Source organism: Peromyscus leucopus, chromosome 4, assembly GCF_004664715.2.
Source record: "Peromyscus leucopus breed LL Stock chromosome 4, UCI_PerLeu_2.1, whole genome shotgun sequence".
NCBI lineage: Eukaryota > Metazoa > Chordata > Mammalia > Rodentia > Cricetidae > Peromyscus > Peromyscus leucopus.
In genome coordinates this window covers 32,788,952-32,813,830 of record NC_051066.1, presented here as the reverse complement: position 1 = coordinate 32,813,830, position 24,879 = coordinate 32,788,952, and the positions used below count along the sequence as shown (strand labels likewise).

Below are 24,879 nucleotides of genomic sequence, written 5' to 3'. Positions count from 1 at the left end.
GGGGTTTGTTCCAAGCACTGCCTCTCTTCTGTCTCACTCACTCACTTCATCTTCCACACACACAATCATTCTCTTTGACTTCCCAGACTCCAAAAATATGAGCCCAATACACTTCTGTTCTTTACAAACTGCACATCTGAGTATTGCGTTATAGCAGCCAAAAAATAGACTAAGACACCAGATAAAATTAAAATAATATAATGTTTTACTAATTTCCATGTTTGCCTTAGGGTCTAGAGAAAAGCCTCAACATAATGAAACCTATTCTTGCCTGGTGAGCCTGGTTGTCTTATCATAGGTGACTAATGTTGATGATTGCAAACTTAGATATCCTCTCAGTGACCAGGCAACAGCAGTTCAAAGTCCAACCAGCTGAAGCCATTCCTGTTGCTTGATTGAACATAAACGTGATTTCTAATTGAGCAACCTGAACTTGCTGAGGAAAGAAGACCAAATGGCTTTCTTTCCTCTATCTTCTTTTTTCCATTCGCACTTTCAGATCTTCACTCCTCAAAACTCTGACATTTCAACCTTGCAGTTTACTTGGGGGCTTGAATCAGCCCCTTCACTGACTATTGCAGCAAAACAAACTGCATTTTTTTGTGGGCTTTTCTGCTTTTCCTTTTTTGAAGTGGAGCATGATGGGCTACTTTTATCTTTGATTAGACTTTGATTATTGATTTTTTTTTCTGTTTTCTTTTTTCAAAGAGAGCATGAAGTTGGGTAGGTAGGTAGGTAGATTGGAAAGATCTAGAAGGACTTTGGTTATGAAAAGATAAAAGCATGATCCAAATACATTTGATGAAAATAAATTTAATTTAAAAAAGAAAACAAAATTCCTTGCAGACTGACAAGTCCCATGTGTCATATAATTATCATTTATAGCTTTATAAATAGAGAACAAGGTGTTAACTTTCATTGAGTAGTTTTTCTTTCTTTTTAAAAATCCCATAGGCATGCATCCAGCATCTGCTTGTGGTATGAGGCATTGGTCTGTGAGTCATTTCAACTAGTTCTTTAGCAGTAATACTAAGGACCATAATTTTTTATGATGTGGGTATCACTCACTTGAGATGATGTGGGTAAATATCACTGACTCAAGATTCTCCCTCCATCAATAAAGGGGCCTAAATCAAAATCTATAAAATATATTTGAAGTAGCAACTTATTTTATATTGTATTTAATACTTCTGGAAAAATATAATTTTGTCTTTCACAGCAAATTAGAAATGGTTGACCATTTGTTATCTATATCAAATGCTCAGCATTTCTCACTGAAAACTAAACATTGATGGTTTATTTTTCAGAGGCTTTAAATCTAATTTTTCATTCAAATATGTAATTCGGGGAGGGGAGCCAATTGAGAATTATATATGCAGATTTTTTTTAATATAAAACTAAATCTTCTAGTGGTAGAATCTATTTCAGCATTCAAAATGAATTCTTACATGGGTGACATGGATTGGTTTATAATCTACATTTATTAAAAAAAAGTTTATTTTGAAGAACCAAACACCAATATATTAAGTGAAAATTGGAGTTTTGTTGTTGTTGTTATTGTTTTTGACAATTTTTCCATTAATCTACTTGGCAGAATTGGCGTCTGTTTCATAGAATCCGTGCAAATCTCATTTGATTTCTAATTTTAATAAATCATAGATTAAATACTAAATGCATTTTCCATCCTTGTTTAATCCTTCATACTTTCAAATGATCTGTAAGTAATGCCTGACTGTGAATGATCCCTTTTCAGGTTCTTGTAACAGGCCTACAACTGCACACTGAGTTTTGATGGTCAGTTAGCCAAACAAGGAATAGAAAGTAGAAATGAACAGTTCATGAGCTACTCAGATGCCAGCTTGACATCTCCTCCATGCAAAACTTCAAGTCAAATGGTGAGTCTGAGTGAAGAAAATAGATTGAAGCCACACAGCTTTTGGATCCTATTCCCAAATATGATGCTGTATGGTTTCTTTCATGTATTTCTGAAGACTCCACTAAAGCCCACAATTGTCTTTTATCTCTTTAAACCCTAGTGGGTAAGAAGTTACTCCATTGGTCAAGAAAAGGAAGAACTAGAAACACAAATGCTCACATGGTTTATTCTGGTTAGAGAATATCAAATTAGATTACAACATTTTCTTTTATAAACAGAACACTTAAGAAACTTTAAAAATGCGGAAATTCAGAACTAAAACATGAAAAACTTTAGTATTCCTTAGCTCATGAGAAGACAAATCAATAATAAACATTAAATTGTATACCTGTCCTTTTAAACTTAATAGCTAAGCAGATTTGTTTTAATTTGTGTCACAAAGACTGTGATACTTTGAATAAGAATGGTGCTCATAGGCACATATTTTTGAATGTTTCATTCTTTCTTATCGGAACTGTTTGGGAAGAATTGGAAGGTGTGGCCTTTTTGAAGGAACTGTGGTACTCAGGTTGAGACTGGAATTTTTAAAAGCCCATGCCAGGCCCAGGGTCTTTCTCTGCCTACTGCCTGCAGGTCAGCATGTAATGCTTTCAGCTACTTCTCCAGCACCCAGTCTGTCTGTGTGTCACCACGTTCCCAGTCATGATTATAATGGACTAACCCTCTGAAACTGTAAGCAAGCACTCAATTAAGTGCTTTCTTTTATAAGAGATGTCTTTATCATGATGTCATTTCACAGCAATAGAAGAATGACTGAGACAGAGGCCAAGGCTCAAGCTCACGTTTACATCTAAAAGGCAATTTACTCTGAAACATTTTCCTTTTGAACACATATGGGAAATTTATTTTAAAACATCATTTTTCATACATATACCTGTGTTTCTACATGTTTTTATATATTCTTAAATGCATGAATACAATCTGCTCTCTCTGTATATTGTTTCTTGTATGCTTGTTTTCAGGACTGACTGGTAGTCATGTAGTCAGTGGGTATCATCTTCCCCAGGAAAGACTATTTCTCTCACTCTGTGCTCCTTGTGTAACAACACTGAATGAAAAAAAAAACCATAAAGAAAGCAAGGAAGAGTATATGAGACAGTTTGGAAGAAGGAAAGAGAAGGGAGAAATTGTATAACTATAGTATGATCTCAAATGTAAGATAATTTCTCCATCTTTGCTCGTCTCATCTCTCCTCACTATTAGCAATACATTGCTGCTGTCCTTTTTATTCTCACAGTAGAACAACAGTGTTGACTTTTCACTACATACCTAAATGTAGCATTAGGAGAAACTGTTCATTATCAAAGAATGAAAACCTAGGTGACCCAGAACACCCTCAAATAGAAAAGCAGTAGTAAATCAAATGTTTCCTGGGAGAATATTATCTGACAAAATCCTACTTTTGATTTCCTCTCCAAACCCCAGTTCATTTCCCTGTCACCTCTCTGAAAGACTAATCTTACTAGCAATGAGCATATCAGACAATATTATGTAAATATCATTATTTAGTTAAACAGAAACTACCATGGCATGAATTTAAAACATACCAAACAAATTATTTGGCTTATTTTTTTATTTCATGTGTATTTTAGGAATAAGACTGTCCTTGATTTAGCTATGAATTTGCTATTACAAGATAGAAATGTTGTCAGAGGACAGTGAAGATGGACAATGGAAGCCTAAAGTTTTATATTAAAAATATATTGCACGTACTTTAGTTTCCATAACTCTCTAGGATATTCCTAGCCCTAAAGAAGCTATCTACACACCGTAAGATCTGACCATCCATATCTTATTGTATGTTCATTCAAGATATAAATACAATAACCTGCTTCAATTAAAGTTTACCATCACATCAAGCCTTTGGTCTTGGTAATAGCTAATATTATATTTACAACTGAAAAGTCTTCTGAAGAAACATTTCATTTGAGTGAGCCACCTTGACCTCACACTCTCAAGGATCATTCCAGCATATCCACCTCTTAAGTGGCATTTTTACTGCATGTATTTTTATAACATGAATCTTATCATCACATTTAAATAAATTATATTCTTTTTAGGAAAAAAAGTCTTCCAAATTACTTATTTTTAATTAATCTATTTATTTATTTTACATCCCTGTTGCAGTTTCCTCTTCCTCCTTTCCTCCCAGTCCCTCCCTTCCTACCCTTCTCCATTGCCACTTCACAATCCACTACTCCTCCATTTCTGTATAGGAAAGGGCAGGCCTCCCAGAGATATCAACAAAACATGACATATCAAGTTGCAGTAGGACTAAGCACCTCCCCATGTATTAAGGTTGGGCAAGGCAACTCATTATGAGGTGTAGGGTCCTGGAAGCCAGCAAAAGAGTCCTGCTCTCACTGTTAGGACTCTCACAAGGAAACCGAGGTACACAAATGTAACAGATACACAGAGGGCTTAGGTCAGTCTCATACAGGCTCCCTGATTGCTAGTTCAATCTCTGTGAGCCTCCATGAGCCCAGGTTAGTTGATTCTGTGGGTTTACTTGTGGTGTCCTTGACCCCTCTACTTCCTACAAACCTTTCTCCCCCTCTTCTGCAGGATTCTTCAAGCTCCACCTGATGTTTGGCTGTGGGTCTGCATCTGTTTCCATCAGTCACCGGATGAAGCCTCTCTGATGACAAATGGGCTAGGCACCAATCTATGAGATTCTTTTCTTTTTTATTTATATCTATGTATGTATGTGTCTCTATGTGTGCATGGGTCTCCAAGAAAGCCAGAAAATGCTGTCAAATCCTCTGGAATTGGAGTAATGGATGGTGTTAAGCTGCCCAACATGGGTGATAGGAATTAACTCTTGTCTTCTGTAAGAGCAGTAAGAGCTCTTAGTCAATGGTCCATCTTTGCAGCTCCTGATAAATTATTCGTATATGTGATTTCAGCTTTGGCAAGCTTACTGAATTACATATCAAGCAAGGAATAATTTTTTAATTTATTGTGGAGTGTGAGAAAATAATGCATTATAGATAAGAATCATGTACTGAAGGTACATTTTCTAATCTGTGATGAAATTTGATTGTTATGTGTCAGGAATAAAAGCACATTTAAATAAACAATAAAATATGACATTCCTAAAATATTGCACATGCCATTTAATATTCAATGTTCATAGGTCAATTAAAAACAGTTGATGTTGGCTTTTTGTTTTATGTTTAGTTTTCATTTATATCTTAGTGCTCTTACTTCATACTAACAAGCTGACAACCACGCAGTTTAATAATGCACAATTTAGTAATTCTCTATCAAGCATATCTCCCTCCTAAGTCACGTGCTACTAATAAAATACAACATTCTTTTGTTTCATTACTTAGCTTTGTAAGTTAATAAGCTAGAAAATTTGATATAAAACAATGCTTTTCATTTTATTTCTTTAGCATAACTTTTAAAACTTGGCCGAGGAAAGAATTCATTTTCATATGTGAGATTATTCATTCCCACCTCTCATTATTCCTCACTAAAAAAAGAATCTTTATTTAGTTCAAGAAAGTATGTACAGCTAAAAATACTGAATTACTAAAACTCATCCAGTTGGGACCAGGGGGTGGAAGGAGGTAGTTGTGACCAAGGCTATAGAGACAGGTTTTCCTAGGAATATTTTTTCTGAATAAAATGACAAAACCATCTCTAGGAGTAAGAGCTATTGGTCTTTCTTCTTCCCCAGTTTTTTTCAGCTTAAAACTGGGATGATGCCTGAGCCTAAGGTAGCCATTTCTAATTCTTAAGGAAGAAAAGCATATGCTTTAAAAAAGGCAAAAACAGGCAGGAGTTGGATTCTAATGCCTTCTTTGAGCAGCTGAGCTAGCAAGAGTGCCTATTTCTGAATATCTCATTATAAATAAAAAGTAAACTAGCTGTCTTGGGTTTTCTACTCTTTGAAATGAAGTGCACTCCTAATGTGGACAATAGGATGTAGAGAGAAAGTGTCACAAAGATAAATCAAGCTTTCTGAATAGTATCATTCTGATTTCAATGATCTCATTGTTGTTTGGTTCATAATACATACACTATTCTTTTTGTCTCACTTTTTAGAAAGGGTTTATAGAGTTGGTGGTACTCTCCCCCATGACCCCTTATCCTCAGTCTCTGCCCCTTCCTCAGTGACAAGAAATCACTATGCTTAAAGTCCACTGGCATTATAAGCCGGTATATTTTTCACTTTGGTGGTTTACATAACAATGAAGCTAGGGAAGGCACATATATTATGAGAAAAGAAAAAAAAATAGAAGCAAATGTTAAGATATTAAAAAATAATGTGTAATAGCAATATCGTAAATATTAACTATTACATTAAAGGTCCCACTCAAATTCAAAAGAAAACTATATGACCATGATTAATCATATGAACAAAAGCCCTTTATTCATCTTAGTACTTTATTTTATGTCATAGCATTTAAAATCATAGGATTGAAGAACCTCTCCTATGAGTGTCTGGCTGGTAAACCAATTAGAAATGTACAAACAGAAATATAATACTCCCAATCAGAAAATAATCAATCTAGTTTTCCTATTTTTTGTAATTATACCAGTCCTGTGCTTCTAAGCAAAAACATGTTTGATACTCATTTCTAAAATGTTGTACATTTAAATTTCACAGAAATTAGTATAAATTACAGATGTTAAAATGTTTCAAGATATTTCTAGTCTTCAAAAATTGGCAAACTGGGTCTCTTATATCATTAAATATTTTAAAGATTTACTTATTTGTGTGTGTGTGTGTGTGTGTGTGTGTGTGTGTGTGTGTGTGTGTGTACTTCCCATGAGAGCCTACAGAGGCCAGAAGAATCAGCTCCTTCTGGAGCTAGAACTTTAAGTGGTTGGAAGCTAAGAGCTGTGAGTGCTGAGAACCAAACTCCAGTCCTCTGAAGATGTAGCAGGTATTCTTAACTTCTTCACTGTGTCTCCAGCCTCATAGCAAACATTTTAATGATAAAAGCAACAATTATTATTACTTAAAGATGCCCTTATATAGCAATGAGCTAATCGTATCCACCCTGCAATCTTATTTTGATGTTGTTAATCTTGGCCTACCCCTCAGTGGGGACATTGTAATGACGTACTTTCATTCTGAATTCATTGTATACAGGTACCAAGCCAAAAAAAAAAAAAAAAAAGTAAATCAACTTATCTAGAATCACACAAATAACACAAAGCACAGAGAGACTGAACCAAGCAATTTCACTCCAAAGTGCTTGTAACCACTACATGAGAAAATTCTCTCAAATATTGCAGTCCAACTTTCTTCTAACATTTGACATATTTTAAACACCAGTAAATTGAAATGTCATGTTCCACATTCTTCTACAGAAAATCCAAACAACTCTGCAAACATTAAATTTCACTATTGGAGATGTATTCATCCCAGTGCTTTCCGGAACCAAATATATAAATTTAAAAGAAAAAAAAGTGACACTGAGCCTATTAACAGTATCTAGTAAGCTAACAGAGAAGACATTTTAACATAATGAAGCATTGAGAATATGTGAACTGCAGCACGGACATTTATGTACATAGCATTTCAAAGTAAGGGTCATTATTTTGCTATAAACTATTGAAAATTGCATTTAATTAATGAAGCAATGAAAAAGTAAATGAAAGTGACAGCGCTGGGTCTGGAGAAATGGCTTAGCAGATAAGAGCACTCGTTACTCTTTCAGAGGACCAGGGTTCAATTCCCAGCACCATATGGCAGCTCACAACTGTCTGTAACTCCATTTACAGAGAATTCAGCCCCCTTACAAAAACATACATGTAGGCAAAATACAAGTGCATGTAAAATAAAAATAAACAAATAAACTGATAAAACTATTACTATAAAAAGTAGATGATACCAAGGGACCAGTAGTTTTAAGTACTGTAAGCAAATTGTTATTGATGAAAAAGATATCACAATGAATAACCAAAGATACATTGTCAGGGTTCTGGGTAGAAGGGAAGAGTGAGGTAATGACACAGGGCATTTTTATGAGGCTCTGGTTCCCTGGTAACAGTGGTAAAAACAATGTACCTTAGGTATAAAATTTTAAATAAAATTGTTTAAAATTAACATTGCATGTACATTGATTACTGCTTTGTTTCAGTAATAAACACCCACGAAGGAAACAACTTATAGAAGGAAAAGTTGTGTTGGAATTATGGGTCCAGAAAGATGAGCCCAACATGGCAAGCAAGCATGCCTTCAAGCAGCAAGCATGGCAGCCAGAGCAGGAAGTTGATAGCTCACACCTTAAACACACGTATGAAGCAGAAAGCTAACTGGAAGCAGAGGAGGATTTAAACTCTAAAAGCTCACCCATATTGGCATTTTTCCTCTAGCAGTGTGACACAGCCTTGAATCTTCCCCGAAGAGCACCAGCTACTGGGGATCAAGTGTTACAATATTCAAGCCTATTGGGGGAGCAGTTTTCATTCAAACTACTGGAAGATGTAAACTCTGGGTTCCAGAAAGGTAAAACTCTAAACAAATACTTTATGTAAGATTACCCACAATATTCAATAAACGCTAAATGCACAGCTTTAAGTACATTTAATTCATGTTTTTTTTCCATCCATTATAATGGCTCAACACAAAAATGATTCTAAAGTTATTTGAAAATCTAGTTGAACTTTATCAAATAAGTTTTTTTAAAGTGGGAAATAAGACTATTTTCATGAACTAATGATACAGAGTTTGATATAGGAACCCAATATTCCTAATAATCATAATCACAATGTCAACAGACCTATGAAAGTCCATGTTTTAAGTTGGCCACAAAGAAGGAAAAAGATAAGACAGCCACACTTAGTGAGCTTAAAAATGTTTTCCTTCAGCTTCACAACTCATGTTCTAGACCTCATCTTTGAATTCTCAAGAGAACTCTGAGAGATATACATATCTTATTCATAGATTCTACTTCTCAGTTTTTCACAAATGGATATATAACCTGGAATGGCCACAGAAACCAGTAAAGGAAAAAGGAAAAAAAGTGGCCCTGTTAATTAGGAAGGAGGGTGACTAAGGAGCTCTAGAGATGGCATAGTAGGACATAGTTGTTATGAAGGGGAGAGTGGGAAAACTGGTGATGGGCTTAACTGTGAAGAGGCAAGGGAGGATAAGGAAGAGGGAAGGAAATGGATAAATAAGACAAAGTATGCTTGAAAAGCCATAAGGAAACACAATATTTATGATAATATTTATATGTAAATGTACATATGCATTTACAGATATTCACATAGAGATAATTTTTGAGTATGTGTGTATATACGTGTATGTGTGTGTGTGTGTGTGTGTGTGTGTGTGTGTGTGTGTGTGTTTGTGTGTGTAGAGAGGGGGTGAGTTTAAACAAAATCATGCCACATTGTGTACCCCAAGAAACTTAGACTTTCTTAATCCCAGAGCTAAGCATGGGAAACTTCTCTTCTTGGTCATGAGAGCTGAAGAAATTCCAAAAACATGGAGTTTCATTGACCTAGGTTTCCACCTCAGACTAGAGTAACCCTAACAAGGACTCTTAGTAACCAGAGACACAGAGCCTAAACCGTCCATCTTCTGTAATCACGTAAGGCTTCAAGTGGGGGTACTGGGACACCGACCTAGCCACATAATGTTCAACCTATGGTTCACCCTGCCTTCTGAGTGTTCATGGGCCAGAGCCTAGCAGAATTGTCATCAAAGAGATTAGAGAGACTTCATCCAGCAACTGATGGGAACAGATGCAGAGTCCCACAGTCAAACATTAGTAGAAGCTTCATGAGTCCTGAGGAGAAGGGGAAGGAAGGATCAGAGGGACCAGAAGGGACAGGGATACCACCAGAATATGTCTCATAGAATTAACTAACTGGACTCACTGGTTCACAGAGACCAGGGAGGCTGTAGGGGTCTGACCTAGATCCTCTACAGATATGTTGTAGCTGAGTAGCTGGGTGTTCTTGTGGGATTCCTAACTGTAGGAGTGGGGACTATCTCTGACTCTTACTGTTTGTGGGACCCTTTTCTTCCTTCTAGGTCATCTTGTCTAGCCTTGGTATGATGGCATGTGCCTCATCTTATTGTAGCACATTATGCCGTGTTTGGTTGACATCCCTGAGTGGCCTACTCATTTCTGAGGGGATACAGGGAGGGAGGAGTTGTGGGAAGATGATAGATAGAAAGGAAAGACTCGGGGGATTGGAGAGAGGGGAAAATGTGGCCAGGATATAATATATGAGAGAAAGATTTTTAAAAAATAAAAGAAATTTCAAAAACCATATAGGCTATTGTCACCCCTAATTTCCTCCCAGAATTTCAAAGTATAATTCCATTGCTGAAGACATCATCCACTTTGGACACAAGACCTGGAGGAATTGAGCTGGAAGCCTCCTCCCTGAGGACTAGTTCTCATAGTGTGAGAAGGAAACACATCACAACTTGCATGAAGCTTGGCAATGCATAAAAAGGACAATCCTTGAGCTATAATTAAAAATGAATTAACTGGATCTTTTCTCAATACATCAAGTAAAAATTTATTTTGTTCAAAAATTGGGTAGAATTTATCTGTAGTCAGTATTTACTAAACATTTTTCTCATAACAACAAAAAAAAAAGACAAAAATAATGATAACAATCATAAAATTGTCCTTTTCTTGACTGTAAGTGTTTTATACCAGCTATAATATTCAGTATATTTAAGAGCTCCAAAGAAACAGGTCTTTGAGTTTTGGTTAATGACCATGGCTAGTATGTGTGTGTAGTGGGTAGCTGCTCCAGCTTTGACCTGGAAGTATTACCCCTAGTGAGGCTCCTGGTAACTCCCACACCTACCTATGACCTGCCTCTGGGGCAGGCCCAAGATAGAAGCCTTTAAGACCTGAGATCTGGACGTGCTTGTGCTCTAGGTTTCTTGTGATCCTGGATGCTGGATGGTAGACTGACCAGAGTTCTCCAGAAAACCACACTTGACTATACCTCACCTCTCTAGGATCCTGTAACCAACCCCTTTACTGGCCCCAAGTTACCCCCAAATAAACCTCCTTTTTAACTACATGGAGTTGCCTTGATAATCACCACAATATGTGAGGGAGTTGGTGGCTGTATCTGTGTGTACATGTTCTTGTGTGTGTACATATGAGGAGGTCTATGTGCTCATGTGTACACATGCCTATGGAAGTCAAAGGTCAGTAGCATGTCTTCCCCAATCATCATCTACCTTACTTTTTTTTAAAGACATTGTTTCTCACTGAACCTACCAGCTCACCAATTTAGTGAGACTGGTCTCTACTTCTTTAGTGCTGGGATTATAGCCCATGCCAGTATATTTAACTTTCTACATGAGGACTGTGATCAAATGTCAGGTCTTCATGCTTATGTGACAAGCACTTTACTGATGAAGCCATATCTTCAGAGGTTCACCAACTTGTTCTCTTGTTTTGTATTCTGTTTGGTGAAGTAGCTAATCCATCTAATCAAAACTTGGAATCTTAAAATGTCAAATGGCAAAAGTCATTGACATGCCTTAATGAAATAAGCTCTCTATATCATCTTTAAAGAAAGGAAGTAAGAAGTGTATTTAAATAAATTAAATTGCTATAATAAGAAGAATGCTAGAATAAGATGGAAACATAAAACATGTTCTAGACTTATCCAAACAAGGGCTTTGAGGTCAGCAAATCTTTCCATGTCATTAAACCTTAGTTTCTGTTTCTGTCAAATGGAAAATTTTAATAAGATTATCATTGAGGTATATTTTATCTTATAATTATAGTTTATTGTCCAATTAGATGACAGCTGAAATTAAAAAAAATTGTTTTCTTCTGTATTTATTATAGTTACACAGATTCCCAATGGGTGGATGGGTGAGGGTAAGAAATATGTTTTTCTCATTTTTTTTTTTTTACCAACTGCATGACCTTCAGGAACATCATATCATATGGGTATAATTAAATGATCAACTCAGGTAAAATGTCATCTGAGCTGTTGAACTGATAGAACTTGAAATATATTAATACATATAAGATGTATATGTATTCTCTTAGTAACATGGGGTACATTTTAAAGAGAAACTATAGTTAAGCTTTTTAAACTGAATACTAAAATGTCAGTGGGTGAATTAGACAATGCTACTGTTTGGAACTCAAATGTGCACCCCAAGCTCTAGTTCTAAAGGTTCAGTCTCTGGATGATAGAGTGTTATTGTGTAATGGGAGGGCCTCGTTAGGGGAAGTTGGATGAATGGAGGCATACTCAAGTAGATATTGGTACTGTGGGTCTTCCTTTCTGTCTCTTGGTTCCTTGACCTCCATGAAAGAGAAGCTTCGTTACAAGCCTAAAGGAATGGAATCAGGAGAACTATGGACTAAAATATGAAAACGTGAGTCAAGACTATTGTTGCTCTCTCATAAGGTAAATTTTCTTGGTGTTTCATCACAGTGACAGACAGCCATCACATTAACCATATGATTATTTGTAATTGCACTGAAAACACAGTGAAAGTTCAGGCCCAAAGCCAATCCTCAACTTCAGCAAATTGTCCTAAAGCCCTAGGACACTTGAATTTTTTTCACCACTATAATATATGACTATTCAACAATCATAGGTCATAAACATTAACACTTAAATGTGTAGACTATATTCTGTAAGCTTGGGAAGCTTTGTATGGAATGTGTGATAAAGTATGTGGGGGAAAATAAAGTATAATTGAAAAATAAAAAGAGGGGGAGCCAGGAAAATTCACAGCAAAGCAAAATTTGTGGAGAGATAACACATGTTGAAATACTTGTGGAGCTGATAAAGCTAATGCAAAGAAATACAGATAATTATACAAAGAGACTACATAAGTTTCCTCATCCATTCTCAAAGTAGTGTTTCCAAATTCAGAAAGATTGAAGCCATTTCTAGGGAACTGCTGAATCAGGTGGATAAGTCAGAAAATAAACTCTTTTATTTTAAATTATTCTCTTATATATTATATGCTGACTGCAGTTTCCCCTCCCTCCACTCCTACAAGTCCCTCCCCTCCACCTCCCCTGTCCTCCTGATCCAGTCCCCCTATGTTTCCCTTCTGAAAAGAGCAGGCTTCCCAGGGATATCAACCAAATATAGCATAGCAAGTTATAATAATACTAGACACATACCTTTATATCAAGGCTGGTTGAGGCAGCCTGGTAGGAGGAAAGGGGTCTCAAAAGCAAGCAAAAGAGTAAGAGACAGCCCCCACTCCCACTGTTAGAAGTACCACAGAGGACCTAGCTCAGACCCATGCAGGCTCCGTTATAAGTAAACTCTTAATGCAGAAAAAGTATGAAAATAAATGCTGTGAGAACATCCACAAACAGTAGATATGTTCCATCTGTAAGGCCCAGCCTACTTTCATCCTCAAAGCACAATCTATTTGCCCCTCCTATACTTATTCTCTCATACTTATATGTATGGGGAGATAGCTTTCCAAAGTGTCAGTATTACTTGCATTTAATGGTAATACACAGAATACCTGGTACTACAAATGACTAATGATGTCTATGAAAACAGAACAGTTTCCAACTTAGACAAAAAAACAAAAATTAAATTAGATATAATAAAATTAAGACATTAAGTTATATTAAAAATTAGCTTAGAGATATATGGAAAATTGCTTGACAGCAATCTGGAAGGAGACTAAAAATTTCTTTCTTTAAAAAACTATAAGATCTAATCATCTCTTGGTAACAGTCTAGACATAGTTCTGTCCTGAGGTTGGCAGCAGCCATGAATCAAGCTACTGATAGACTGATGAGGAAATTTTTGGTAAAAGAAACAAAGCAAACACAGCCTATGTATAACCAAAAGAATCAAGGGTAAATCTTCCATTGAACAATATAGAATCAAATATCTGTCTACCTTTTCCTCAACACTCTTGTCCATAAAGATACCATTCCCATGCTTTGATGCCACCTCACTGTTAACTTTAGTAAATGTTAAGTTACCACACTTTTGAAGTAACCCCATGTTCCTTCATCTGTTTTAGTGTTTTTGTTTGGCAGTAGCAATGTCACAGCAGCACTGATTTCCACTTGAATTTCCATGATGAAGTCACTGCCATGAGCTGAGTAGGTCACTGGTCTTAGCTTTTTCTCAGACACAGCCCAAGGCATGGAAATAACAGAGTAAAAACTAATCACAGTGAGACAATGTCAAATTGGGCTTAGAATTCTAATTTGTCAAGCTACATTCACTCTATCTGAATGTAAAATCTAATCCATTTGCTATCATTGTCTATTAAAAGCCTCTTTCTATTTAATCTCTGTTATCTCTGCAAATTTGTCCTCAGAAAAGAAAGGTCCAAAATGGTTTGGCATTGACTAATTGCCAATGTTTGTCTTCTTGTGAAATGAAAGTTGTCTTTCTGAACTTTGTTGTAAGCATAATGCTATTCCCTCCTGTGCATCAGCAAATAACTGCACACTGTGTTCTGCATCTAATGAATGTGCAGCAAGTCTCCATCCGTGAGTGGCATCAGCATCCTTGTTTGGCATTTATGTCACATCTTTACACAATGTTCCACAATAGATATCACATCTTGTTCATAGTTAGGATGATGAACAGCAACACATTTTAATTCATACCCCTGATTTTCACTGTTTCCTTCCCACACTAATTTGCATTTGGCTACATTGATCAGCACAGTCTGAATCAACACAAACTCCATCTCTGAGGATTGCACAAGTCTAAAGATCTGTATTCTCTTTCGGTTTTAACATGTGTGAATGTGGAAAGTTTACCCAGGAGGTATCACATTTGAAAGGCATCGAAAGGGCTCAGTGGGTAAAGCCATTGCCATTCAAGCCTGAAGATCTGAATGCAACCACAAGAACCCAAATAAAGTTGAAAATAGAGAACAGAGTCCACAGCAGTCTTCTTGGACCTTCATGGGCCTGCCATGAATTCTTCCCTCCTTCATCTTCCACATATCATATGGGTACATGTAAATTATAATAAAATTTAAATACAAATAGTAATAAATTTGAGTTTTTTAAAGATATATTGCAGTTGATGGACCATCAAGCTGTCTCATTGAGCAAAGGTGCTTCATGTCAAACTTGACCTGAGTTCAATCTTTGAGAGTCACATGGTAAAGGGAAAGTTCACATTGCTCCTGAGAGTTGTTGTCTGACCAACACATGTGGCACACACCAACACACACACAAAAATAAGTAAATAGATGCTTTGAATTTTAAAGGTGTATTACAGTCAATAAATACTTTAATCTAAAGAACATTAGGTTTAGCTTCTCCCTGCATATAATCTTCACCCCCATATTCTAGTGTCTTGACATGGAAAATTATTCTGCAAGGCTACCAAAAGAGAAGTGCAAACACCAACCCAACCACAAAATCTTTGATCTACAATCTATCCTGTCTGCAAAACAGTCTAGGACAGAGGTGGCACAAACCTTGTGGGGATAACTACTGGTGTTTTATTTGGCTTAAGGCTCACTCCATGAAACAGAATCCATACTTGACACTGCTTGGGTGACCAAGAACCAGAGATAAGATAGCCCAGAGACCAAGAATAAAATCAAATACTACTGGTCTAAAAAGAAAGTAACAATAAAATGACTGCTAATGATGTTCTGCTATACTCATAGATCAGGGACTTGTTCAGCTGTCACAAGAGAAGCTTCCTCCTGCAGTAGATGGAAACAAATACAGAGACCCACAGCCAGACACTTACAAAGAGAGAAAGACCTTCAAACATATAGTTCTAAACAAGATGTCAATATCAAATCCCTCCACTCATATCTCAAGGAATACTCTGGAGAAGAAAGTAGAAGAAGTAAGGGAGACAGGTGATGGAGAGCACCAGGAGAACTAGGCCCTCATAAGAACTCACAGAGATGGAAGTAGCAATCACAAGGCTTACACAGGTCTGGACAAGGTCCTCTGTACATATACTATAGTTTTCAGTTTATTACTTTTGTGGGACTCCTGAATGTGTAAACAAGTGAGTCTCTGATTCTTGTGCCTTCCCTTGGGGCTGTTTTCCTTCTGATGATTTGCCTTGTCCAACTTCAATATGATGGTTTTTGTTTTATCTTATTTTGTTATGTTTTGTTGTTATCTATCTCTTGCGAGCCTATTCTTTTCTAATAAGAGACAGAATAAGAGTAGATCCAAGTGGGAGAGGAGATGGGGAGGAACTGGGGAGAATAGAGGGAGGGGAAGCTGTATTCAGATTATATAGTATGAGAAAAGAACCTTTGTTTAATAAAAGGAGAAAGATTATCTTTCTCAATATTATGTCTTGGTGCTTATATTTAAGGGTGAACTGTGTTATCTAAGAAGTTTTCTAACTTCTTTTGCTCCTAGCAGTCTTAGACAAAACTGTAACAATGGCAGAGCTGTAGCTAGAGTTTTCCTGCCTGGCCCATGGTCAGGACAAATCTCTCTCACCCGCCAGTCCCACAGCTACTCAGACCCAACCAAGTAAACACACAGAGACTTTTATATTACTTATAAACTGTATGGTCGTGGCAGGTTTCTAGCTAGCTGTTCTTATATCTTAAATTAAGTCATTTCTACTAATCTATAAATTGCCATGTGGCTCTTGGCTTACTGGTATCTTAAAATCTTCTCATGGCAGCGACTGGCAGCATCTCTCTGCCTCAGCCTTACACTTCCCAGAATTCTCTTCTCTCCTTGTCCCACCTATACTTCCTGCCTGGCTACTGGCCAATCAGTGTTTTATTTATTAACCAATCAGAGCAACACTTTTAACATACAGAACATCTCACAGCACAGAGCCAGCTAGATCCCAGCTGCATGTCCAGGAATCCCCACTCACCCAAAGTCCTGCATGGGAAATGAGAAACTCCCATCCAAAGATGTTAGGTATTGCATCAAACAAACTATAAAAGAACAATTAAAAACCATGGACAAACGAAGAATAAATGTACTCTTTTTTTTGAGGGATTAATATTGACAAATGTAGACTAAGTGAAATGGTGGAAGATAGCAAACAGGAGCACTGAAAATTCTATTCCATTATCAATAAAATAAAATCCATTGGAATTGAAGCTACCATTTAGTAAGGCTGATCTAATAATCTGTGCTTCTGTGGAGTGTGAAAAGTCATCTCTGTTTGCTCAGGGCTTTCTTAGCTTCATCATTGAAGTTCTTATAGTCCACAAAGGCTTTTAATAGTAGGCTGCTCTAGTTCATCATCCTCCTTCATGCTTCAATACTTAAATGCTAATTTTTTCTAACCTGAAAATTTTCTATGACCTATAAAAAGAAAACAATAAGGTATACTTTTGTTTAGAAACAGCTTGTAAAAAAAGTTGCTTTAGTTTAAACAGAAATCTTAGTATCTGAGATTTATGTTGACTTGGTTAATTAAGATGTAAAAAGAAAAATGTACGTACAATCACAATTAAGAAGCAATAACAATTTATTGAATAAATAATCATGGAAGTTACTGTGAATATGTTAGTTAGAGACCTCCCATCCATACAGATTACATGTCATTAGCATGGGAAGCTAATAACTCTTAGCTCTAAATTATGTGTTGACTCACTTAAAAGCTGGTAATTCAGAAAGGATGCAATAAGGAAAGATGAATAAATTTTCTAGTAGGCATGTTGGAATAGCCTCATTTTAGGTACCACGAGGCAGTTTGCTGGTTGCTGTTTCCCAAAAGATCATAAAGGCCCAATGACTGATTACTGATAATAAAGCTAAATAATGTAAAATCTTCAAGAGAAGAAAATGATGACATGTCTCACTTACTAAGAAGGTAAAATGGTACTCTTTGAATTTTCCTTTTTAGGATACTTTAGTGATTTTTTATGGGTAAAGAAAAGACTCGGTAGCTTGTTATTAGGCTTCTTCTCAGTAACTAGTGGGAGTTCAGTGGGAAAGGTCCTGGGGCCGTTTCCCCACCATTCCTGTTTAATCACAAGTGACGGCTTTCAAACCTGAGGCCTTTTTCATTACTTCCAATAGCCACACGGTTGCTTCAGCCACAAAATTTCAAACAGAACTCAATTACCTTTGCTCTGGGCTGTTGTAACAACCTAATGACTGGTCTGTAGTCAGTCTCCAATTCACTGAATCAATCTTCTACCTGCTGCCACAGGGAACTTTCTACCATGAAGCATCATCTGAGCACACTAATACTTTTCACAGTCTTACTGTCTGTACTTTATATTTGGACAGTTATCTAGGAATCAGCCAAGGCTTGTCTTTCATCAGTCACTCTACACTTCTATTAGCATTTCAAATTGTCTGTGATGCCCTTAGCAAAATGAACCCTCACATTTACACTTGCTGTCCCTCTGACTAGAAGGCCAAGGTATCATTCTGATGACCTTCTGCCTTGTCCGCCATAAAGTACTTATGAAATAAATACAATATACTTCCTTGGATTTGCATAAAGAAAATATATTATCAAAAAATAAGACCTGCCAGGGATATTATCTTACTAATTATACAATTTATTCATAAAAAGAGGACATATTAACTAATAATTTGTAAGATGAAAGGCATAACCAGTAAGCAGGCAAGTGGAAAGCTTTCTTCATCATCACTAATCAAAGGTTTGAAAATGATTTTAAAATGTTTACTTTGGTTAGATATATGGAGAAATGAACACATTAATTTACAGTTGTTTACTGATATTTCCATTTCAGATAGGACTCCTGAGATACATTACATATTTCAAACGAGCAGGCAGCTGGAAATTGGCACAGTAGTTTAGAGCACTTGTATTTCTTGCAAAGGACCCAGAGTGAATTCCATATGAGAGCTCACAACTATCAGTAACTCCAGTCCCAGGAGATCCGATGCTTTTTTCTGACCTCTATAGTTACCAGAAATATTCATGGTCTACATACATACATACATATATATATGCAGGCAAAACACTCATAAACATAAAATAATAAATAAAACTAAAAAATATTTAAAGAAGTTGGATTGAGAATGTGGTGGCATGTTACAATGCTTCTCTAACTCCAGCAAGAACTTGAGTTCAATCACCAACATCATAAAAGAATTACAAATTTAATTAAAGATAAAATAAAGGCAAGCAGATTTATATGTTCATGATCCAATGTCCTAGCTTGCTTTCTCTTACTATGATAAAACACTGACCAAAACCAAGTTAGGGAGGAAGAAAATGAAGACATGCCCATAGGCCAATCTGAGGGAGGTAATTCTTCTTCTAAGGTTCTCCCATCCCAAATGATCCCAGTTCATGTCAAATAAATAAATAAAAAAAAAAACAAAAAAAACAACTGACCAGCACACCCAATAATTCTGTCTCTAGTAGTTTATCTAAAATAGGTAGATGGGAGTAAATAAATTAAAGCTATCAACAGTGTTTGCCTTGTTAAAAAGAAAATATTTAAAGATTCTAGATTAGAGGCTTAGTTGTATAAGATTAAGACAAGCATGTCTTAGCATACAATAGAGCCATTCAAATTAATGATGCAGCATTATGACTTGACACAAGGCAGCAACAATAGATAATATAATAAAACAAGTTATGAAATGGTACACTGAGCACAGTACTATATCAAATACAGACACTTGAACAGTTAATCAATCAACATGTTAATAAAACAGCAAATGAAATTAAGAAAGAGCTTCTGCTTTTGCATATTTGTACTGCTTACATCTTTTGAAAGGAGCATTTAAGTAATAACTCTTTTTTTTTTTTTTTTTTTTTTTGGTTTTTTTCAGACAGGGTTTCTCTGTGTAGCTTTGTGCCTTTCCTGGGACTCACTTGGTAGCCCAGGCTGGCCTCGAACTCACAGAGATCCACCTGGCTCTGCCTCCCGAGTGCTGGGATTAAAGGCGTGCGCCACCACCGCCCGGCTAAGTAATAACTCTTGAATGGTTAATAAGTCTTAATGACCTAGTAAAGAAAACGGTGGGCTAATGTGCTCAAGAGAAACTCAGATCCTCTGCTGCTCTTGCAATCTTGGGAAAGAGAAATGTCATCCTAGGCAACAAAAATTAGCATGATCAGGAACACGGAAGGCAAAAGTGAGTGTGCATGCATGAGCTTTAGAGGAAGAGGTACAGTCTAATTTTCTCAAAAAAAATTAATGTGTGTATTGTTATTTAGTTGTCATTAAGATTTTTGAGCACAGGCATATAATGAAAGTTGGGTCTTATGTACTGGACTGCCATATGCAATCTGCTAGTGAGAGGAGCTCCTACAGCAGCTATATCCTCATCTGAACAACCATGATTTCAAAGTACCATCTTGATGCTTGCCTAAACAGGAGGGCAGAAGGTAACCACAGGTAACAAAAGAGCCATTCCTAAGAATAGAAGCATCTGCCTGGGAACACTCTCACCTGCTGGCACCTTCACCTAGAGTCACCTTAGCTGAGACATTTTATTTCTTTTGCTCAAAGTTCACCTGTCCACTATTCACTGTGGCCTTTTGACCTCTGCATTCCTAGTACCTCCTGACCTTCATTACTGTTTATAACAGCACTTCCCACTTCCTGACATTCCATTTTGTTTCTTGTGTTACTCACAGAAAAAAACAGAAGAGCAAAAATTTTGTTTTTCTAATTTGTATGTTTTCTAGGGTCCAGAGTAATAAGTTCTCAAGATGTATTAGTGCAATAAATAAATTAGCCAGATATGATAAGGAAAGGGGTGATCTGTGGTAAATATATATATATATTAGTAAAACAGATAATCGCTCCAAAATTAAATCTATTATAATTGGAAGATGAGAAGATGACATGGTTCTTGGGAAAAGGAACTCTGAATTAAAATGTCAGTGTCTAAGTAGAAAATGATTTGTAATTAAGAGAATATACAAAATCATGACTGAAAGATTTCCTTGCTGGAGATGAATAGTAGAGTGGTAGAGTAGTGAGAGCTATGACTGAAAACAAAACAAACCAAAACAAAAAAGAAAATCATAAGTAAGGTCAGGGAGCTTGGGAGAATCAGTAGAACAGCTGATAGAGCCCAAGATGCCAGGGTTACAGACATAAAGGAAGACTAGCAACCACCAAAAAGAAGAAAAGGCAAAGACATGGGGGAAGAATGCCACCCCTCTGAATCCCAGGAAAAAAAATCTTCAAAGTATAGATGGAAAAAATATGGCATTACTCCTTTAAAGAAAGGATTGAGATTTTAGAGCACAGAAAAAGGATCGATGGGAAGATGTTGGTAGGTACTGAATATGATACATTGGTGGCAGGTAACCATGCTTAAGGAGCATAACTAAGCAGATTGTTATCTCGTGCAGGTCAGAGCAGCACACAGGAGGCTGAGGCTGCCATGTGTTCCAGGTCAACCTGGTCAGAGAATGTGAAGCTGTCTCAAAAGAAAAGAGGGGAAAAAAAGAAAAAGAAAGGAAGGAAGGAAGGAAGGAAGGAAGAAAGGAAGGAAGGAAGGAAGGAAGAAAGAAAGAAAGAAAGAAAGAAAGAAAGAAAGAAAGAAAGAAAGAAAGAAAGAAAGAAAGAGACAGCCTTAGTAACAAATACCAGGAAAGAAAAGAACATAACTATGAGAAATGGGTGAAAGAAAAAAAATGTACAAAAACTGAAGTGTCATATAGTTTTTAATAGAATGGGTAGAGAGATGACATGCCAGGAAAGAGATAGGACAGCTGGGACTGGGGGCATGGAGACAGAGAAAGGTCTAAAATAGATCCCATGGGGACTGAGCCTGAGAGTACAGAAAAGACAATTAAAAAGACTGCCAAATAGCAGCAGAAACCAGATTGAAGCCTGAAAGCATCCCGTTCTAATGAGCCAAATCTGCAGTACTTTGTTTGAGTCCAGCAGTGCTCACTCTCCTGGGAGAAGCAGTGAAGAGAACAGAAGTTAGAGGTATATTCTATGGCAAGAACTTGCCGTATGAGCAAAGATACAAAGGCTATTGCTGAAACCCAGACAGACTGTGGCATGCACGGGAGCCTGACTCCTTTCAATTAAGCAGAGCAACAATCTCTGAGTCTGGTGACTGCATATTTCCAAGGGCAGGGGAAAGGGTTAATTGAGAAGTCCTAGGCTGCTACCTTACTCTGTGTAAATCAGGAAGCCTCTGGGTTCTTACCTCCTGGTCCTCTCTATTCCTGCTGAGACCACAGGATCAGGAAGAAGGAAAAACTACATGAAATGTAAAAATTCTTAGTAAAGGGTTGTCTAGAAGTGACCGGTTATGGAGTGCGGGTGCACAGGGGTCAGAAGGTGAGGATGATTGACAGAAAAAAAGGAACTGTCTAGAACTGTATAAATTTCCAAGAAATTAGATAGTAACTTCTAAACAAACTACATGTCAGAGGGAGAAAATGGATTTTTGTTATATATCAGCAGAGTTGACTAAATGATGAATCCCCTTTCTAAATAACCCCTAATGCTGCCATTCAGTGAAGTAAGATCCTCTGCAGTGACAGCTAGCCCTTCACTTTAACTTCTCACTTTACCCTCCACATCCTTAGTTCTTACTCCCAAGCACAGGCTTTCTCTCGGTTATCAAAACAAAGCTTATTCCACATCCAGGCATTTGCACCAGCTATTCCTGTGGACCTGTCATAGTCTGCCCTTAGATCAACCAGCTAAGATTAGGATTAAGTGTCACCTCCCTTAGAACATTTTCTGAACATCAACCTAAAGTAGTCTTCAATTTTTAACATCCCCCACTACCAACTGACTTTGGGAGGGGTGAGGGGAGTATTTGGGTTTTGGTTTGCTTTTATTTAATTCTTGACAATGCTAACGTTTTCCTTATTTGTGATTTATTGTATGTCACTGTCACTTACAATATAAACCCTGGGAAGAAAGCAGTTCCATCTAAGTCACCATTATACCTTTAGTTCCTTAGATTCTTGCAAGCACATAATATATATTCAATACTTAGATGGTAAGTTAATGAATGACACCAATGTTGGTTCTTTAATTTCAAACACGATGGAAAGTTACACCAAGCACAAGTTCAATCCCAAGGCTCTACATCCAAAAACTTTAAAAAAAAATCATGTTCTTGCTTCATGAATCATACTGAACCTATCTGCCTTGTTCCCCAAAATAAATACCACAAGAAATTTTTTTCTTTTTTTGGGGGGATGGCTGCATACAGGGCAAAAACCATTCAAGATGAAATCTGAGTATATTTCAATAAAATTGTTAAATGACCAAGTGAAATAAAAATGTGCTATTTTGATCAAGCTAGTACATGAGGGCTGGAACCAGCTTTTATAGAAGTTGAACAGTGTTAAGACTCTATTAGCTGTGCTGGGTATATAAATGAAATATCAGATGAATTTTCCATAAAGTATGTGTTACAAGCAGTGGTTTCACTTTGTATTTTGTTTAATTAAGAGATTTTTTAAAGAAGAATATGTGCTCTTTGCCATGAAAAGCAATCTCTAAGTAAGTAATTCAGGCTCCACCCAAGTTTTAGATTACCAGTGCAAAGTATTCTCTGCCAGTTGACTTTCAACAAAACAGACAGGATAAAAATGCAAGAGTGAAGAATGTCATCAAACTAAAATCAATACTAGTAATGAATAATTGATGGTGCAAAATTCCATTTGACCTTACACAGCACCATTTACTAATCATGATTCCCCGAAATACAGCTGAAATTACAAAGTCACATGTTTCAGCATTCGCCCTTAAGATATTGATGTAGAAACAGTAACAAAAGACATTATTACACACACACACACACACACACACACACACACACACACACACACACACCTCAAAAAGAATTAATGTGTATGTGAAAATCATGTACAGATAGAATTAATATGCAGACAACCTGGCCTAGATTCTTTAAACATAATGAGGTCATGAAACACAAGATAAAGAGATGGAGAGATAGGTCAGGACCTAAAGAATTTACTGTTCTTTCAAAGGACCTTAACTCCATTCCCAGTATCCAGTTATGTGCCACGCAACTGCCTGTAATTCCAGCCCCAAAAGGTCTGAAATCATCTTCTGGCATCTGAATGCACACATATGCACATACACATATACCAACTAACTCACCTCTACATAATTAAAGATAAAATAAATCTCAAATGTGCATGCGTGCACACACACACACACACACACACACACACACACACACACACACACACACAAAACCTTATTTTATCTTTAAACTGATCTGGTAGGGAAATGTTTTTATGCTTAAAAATTCCAGTGGTTAGGGTGAGATATCAGATGGATGAATGAGTACACAATTACATAAGTAATGGTGAAAATGGAGGATTTTTAAAATTGCCACAAAAAAGAAATTCACTTATCTCAATGATTATGTTAATAACCACTTAGAAAGCACATATTATAAGTAATAAGTAAAATTTGGGATACCTGTCTTTATGCTCTAATATAACATTTTATTGTGATAAATGATACACAAAAATTGACATCCAAAGTAAATTTAAACTGGTTCCTTATTTAGTAGCATATTTCATGAAAATATTAACACTGTTTGATTCTAAAGTGAAGACAGAATGAGGAATGCAAATCATAAAACACACAGAAGTCAAATTTCCGACTTAATAAATCTTCTGTCACTTCTTTTCAAAAATCTTAATTTCAAGCTAAGCATCCACAACTAAGGCAATATCAAAGGTCAGTTGTGAGTTGGTCATTCAATGGCCCCACTATGAAGAGAAAGATGCAGTTTAGAGACAAATGGTACCTTGCCTAATTTCAAACAGCTGCTATGCCACAGATGTAAAAAACGGCAGCCACCTGCCTACTCCTTGGACAAGTGGTACAATGAAATCAGAGACACCCTAGCCTGAAACTTGAATTTATATTTTTGACACTGTGAATTCCAATATTGCCATACTTTAACAGTTAGCATTTCAATATTAAGATGTTATTGGTTCCCCCCCCAAAAAAAATAGTGGGGAAAACCTAAAATATTTCTTGCTTCTTTATTACCTGAAGAACATGCAAAAGTCAAGTTGTACAAATGTTTATTTGCTTATGTACA

At 36.6% G+C, this 24,879-nt stretch overlaps 1 protein-coding gene across 2 annotated transcripts in view; it reads right to left on the bottom strand.

The window, feature by feature from the left end:
* The window catches only part of Kcnj3 (potassium inwardly rectifying channel subfamily J member 3), a 151,476-nt gene that overhangs the window by 114,128 nt on the left and 12,469 nt on the right, over nucleotides 1–24,879 (bottom strand). The gene's annotated exons all lie outside the window — the stretch shown is intronic.